Genomic DNA, 4460 nt, shown 5'->3' with positions numbered 1-4460 from the left:
AGAAAGAGGAAGGAAGAGGCTCATTAGAAGGGTCGAAAAGAGAGAGAGAGAGAGAGAGAGGTGGCTGAACTCCTCCCAGCAGTTCATCACCTCAGCCAAGAACAGACCCTCGCGAGGCTGTTCTTCCTTGTATTGTTCATCATCATCAGCCCAAGAGGCAATCCACCACACCACACACTGGAGTAGGGTATTACACCACAACGGTGGCCCGAACCAGTATAAACCGTGTGTCTCTTGTGTTGTTCTTTCCTTAGTTTAGATCCTAGCATGGCGGAGGGGTGCAGGTAGGTAGGAGGCGAAATCTCCGCGCGCACCCCAGTGTTCGAACCTCAAGGGTCTGCCGGAACCTGAAATCCGACAGCGTGCGGTTGCAACGAGCCGTTTGTGGAGGTTCTTCTGCTTCGTGGGCTTGTCCGGCGTAGGGTCGTCCGGAATGCCATTTTCGCCGTGGGAGGAATGTTCGGTTTCTCTATCCGGGTTATCTTGTTGGGACGGTTGCTCTAAGGCATGCTCGTCGTCTACCGGCTCATCCTGCTCTATGGCTGGGTCTTTATCGAGGCGGGGCTTAGGTCGGCGTTTACGCCGACGCTTTGATTGTTTTTCGAGAGATCGATCCCCCTCCCCGTTTTCCTCGTTGTTGCTTCCTTTAGGGGTATCCACCATGTACACATCGTGAGATGAGGTGGCTGTCCAATGCCCTATAGGCGTTGGTTCTTGGTTGTCTCCTGCATCGTCGTCCATACCGTCGATGTCTTCGGAGTCGAAGTCGAGCATGTCGGTTAAGTCATCGACAGTGGCTACGAAGTGGGTGGTGGGTGGGTTTTGAATTTCTTCATCGTCCGTATCCCAACCTTGCTGACCGTAGTCCGGCCAGGGCTCTCCTGATAAAGAGAGAGAATTTAGAGAATTCAGGATGTCGCCGAAGGGCGAGTGCTAAAAGATGTCCATGGCGGTGAACTCCATTATCGGCGCCCAATCGGATTCGATCGGCGGGGGCGCGGGGGGCACGGAGTTTAGAGAGGAATCCGGCTCTTCGGAGTCACGGGCCATGCGGAGTGCGGGGCTGGAGTTCGGCTCGATCGCCTCTGAGATCGCAGCCCCTGAGGCAGCGTCTAACCGCTGATCCTCGATCGGCGCAGTAGGCTCGGAATCAATGGTCGGAACCGGTGCGTGTGTGGCCTCCCAAGCGCTGCCCGGCGGTAGAGCTATATCATGCCCATCGAGACAGTGCGGCACGCTTGGCTGTGGCTCGAATCCGTCGAAGATCAAGTCCCCGCGGATGTCAGCCGTGTAGTTTAGGCTTCTAAACCTGACCTGATGGCCAGGGGCGTAGCTTTCGATCTGCTCAAGGTGGCCAAGCGAGTTGGCCCGCAGTGCGAAGCCGCCGAAGACGAAGATCTGTCCAGGGAAGTCTCACCCTGGACTGCATCGTTGTTGTTGATCGAAGGAGCCATCGGGCCTAAAAGCGACGACACAGAGGAACTCTCAATGAAAGCACCAATGTCAGTGTCAAAACCGGCAGATCTCAGGTAGGGGGTCCCGAACTATGCGTCTAGGCTGGATGGTAACAGGAGACGAGGGACACAATGTTTTACCCAGGTTCGGGCCCTCTTGATGGAGGTAAAACCCTACGTCCTGCTTGATTAATATTGATGATATGGATAGTACAAGAGTAGATCTACCACGAGATCAAGGAGGCTAAACCCTAGAAGCTAGCCTATGGTATGATTGTTGTATGATGAAGTTGTCCTACGGACTAAAACCCTCCGGTTTATATAGACACCGGAGAGGGTTAGGGTTACACAAAGTCGGTTACAATGGTAGGAGATCTTGAATATCCACATCGCTAAGCTTGCCTTCCACGCCAAGGAAAGTCCCATCCGGACACGGGACAGAGTCTTCAATCTTGTATCTTCATAGTCCAGGAGTTCGGCTGAAGGTATAGTCCAGCTACCCGAACACCCCCTAATCCAGGACTCCCTCAGTCATCTATATATGAGTACATTGATTGAGGAGTCAAATGAGAACATTTGATCATAGGTCATACTCATCGTTTAAGCACAAGTGGGGTTGCCACTTTTACATAAAGCATTGTTGTGTTCGCACCATTAGAGTTGCTTTAGCTCAATTGATTAGAGTAAAGCCCCCCTAGTTGTGATATCCCCCCTAAGAGGGATGAACTAACCTTGGGTTTTGTCGATGATTACTTCATGTAGGTGTTGAACATGTAGATGCTCAATGTTGATGTAGATCATTTGGAGCAATCCATTGGAGTGAATTGCACTTTCAATACCTACATGGGTTAGTCCCGCAAGGAACAAACAAGGATATCCATAGACATAGAGTGATGTTCACATAATATGATGTCCATGAAAGCATTAGGTTACCTTGTCCCTTGTCTTACTAACAAGAGGGTTTGTGACTCCTTGAACTAGTGCAAGATATGGAAGTTGTTTGCACATGTCCTTGCCAAAAGATATGAGTGAAGTATGTTGGTGGAGTCACCCTCAAGAACTCTCTAGTTCTTTTTCTTAGGGATCCACACCATCTTGATGGGAATCCTTGGAGTTGTAGTCATACTTGATGAAGTGGAACTTGATGTAGCCTTGGGAACCCACTTGACCAAGGCCTTGGGAGCTTCTTCAAATGCATCAATCTCCTCTTGAAGCTTGTCCTTGCCTTTTTTTTCTTGTGGTCTTGTGGTGGAAGATCATCTTGAGATTGTGTTCCTTGGAAATAAGCAGGACCATACTTCTCTTGTTGAGGAACAAACTTCGTCTTGGGGTTTTGATCTTCTTCCCACTCAACTCCATTGGCATTGAACCTTCGTTCAAAACCAATTCCTTGATTCTTCTGGTGCCTTCCTTGCTTGCGTACAATTTCCTCAAATTGCTTACTTCCGGCAAGGCACTTGTAAACACCTTTCTCTATAATTCCCTTCAATAAGCTATTTTATTGCTCAAGTGTAACTTGGCTAAGAGAATCATTAGTGGAATCAAGAGAACTACTAGAAGCAACAACATTGGATTAGCATGATTATTGTTACTACTAGAAGAATCTTTCTTACTCTTGTTGCTAGATTTAACTTGTGGTATGTAAGTAGACAAGAGTAAACACTTGGCAATGTAAGAGGAACTTTTCTTGCGAAGATCATCATTTATTTCTTTTAAGAAGCCATGCACTTGCTCAAGGTTGAGCTTTTCAAAGCGTAACTTTTCATGAATCTTTAAAAGCTCTCGATGATTTTCCAAGGTAGTTTCATGAGCTAACTAAAGAGTGTTTAGTTATTTAGTTAGACGCTCAATCTCCTTCTTATCATTGCCATTCATTTTATCTTGATTAGCATGATTAATATCAAGTTCATCATAGTTTTCATCACTAGAATTGTCAACAAGTAAATCATCATCACCTAGCAAATCATCTTCATCACTATTGAAATCAACATACTCGGGGTGTGATACCTTTGGGCCTTTAGCCATGAAGCATGTTCCAATTCCTTCATTTTGTGACTCAAATATGTCGTAGGAGTTGGTTGACACAAGTGCTAGACCGGCAACACCTTCATCTTGAGTATATTCCGAGTTGGAGTTATAACTTCTCTCGGATTGATTGTCGGAGTCAGAGTTGGATACCCATTCACCAACATGAGCTTGATGTCTTCATTTTGTGTAGCTCCTTGATGATTTGTCCTTCCTTTCCGAATCCTTGTTTCTCCGTGATGTTCTTCGTTCATAACGGTCATCTCTACTCCTTCTCTCTCTTGGTGGTGCTTCTTCTCTTCTACTTCTTCTTTTGGGAGAATCTTCTCTTCTTTTGTAGGGAGTCCTAAACTCATTGGAGTAGTGTCCGGGTCTTCCACAATTGTAGCAATTACGTTCACGACTTGAAGATCTTTTTTCATTGTAGGAGCTTGACTTGGAACTTCTCTCCTTGCTTCTACTCTTGTAGAACTTGTTGAAGTTCTTCACCATTAGGCTCAATTCTTCATTGAAGGCTTGTTTCTCACTTGATGATGTGGGAGCATCACATGAGGCTTTGTAAGCACCACTTGACTTATTGTGAAGCTCTTCCTTATCCTTAAGTGACATCTCATGAGCAACAATTCTTCCAATGACTTCCGTTGGCTTGAGATCTTTTTGTAATTGGGCATCATTTGGATCAATGTGCACACTATATCATATTTTCCATCCAAGGCTCTTAGGATCTTCTTGATGATGAATATATCGGTCATCTCTTCACTTCCTAAGCCAGCAATCTCATTTGTGACGAGAGCAAGCCTAGAGTACATTTCAGCGACACCTTCACCATCCTTCATTTTGAACTTGTCACGTTGACTTTGAAGCACATCCAATTTGGATTCCTTGACGGAGTCAGTACCTTCGTGCATATCAGTCAAAGTATCCCAAATTTCCTTTGCATTCTCAAGACGGCTGATTTTGTTAAATTCTTTAGGGCACAAT

The sequence above is a fragment of the Triticum urartu genome, chromosome 3A, assembly GCF_056163025.1.
Source record: "Triticum urartu cultivar PI428250 chromosome 3A, HENAU_Tu73, whole genome shotgun sequence".
In the NCBI taxonomy this organism is placed as follows: domain Eukaryota; kingdom Viridiplantae; phylum Streptophyta; class Magnoliopsida; order Poales; family Poaceae; genus Triticum; species Triticum urartu.
The sequence above is the reverse complement of the archived record's forward strand: the minus strand, read 5'-3'. Positions refer to the sequence as shown.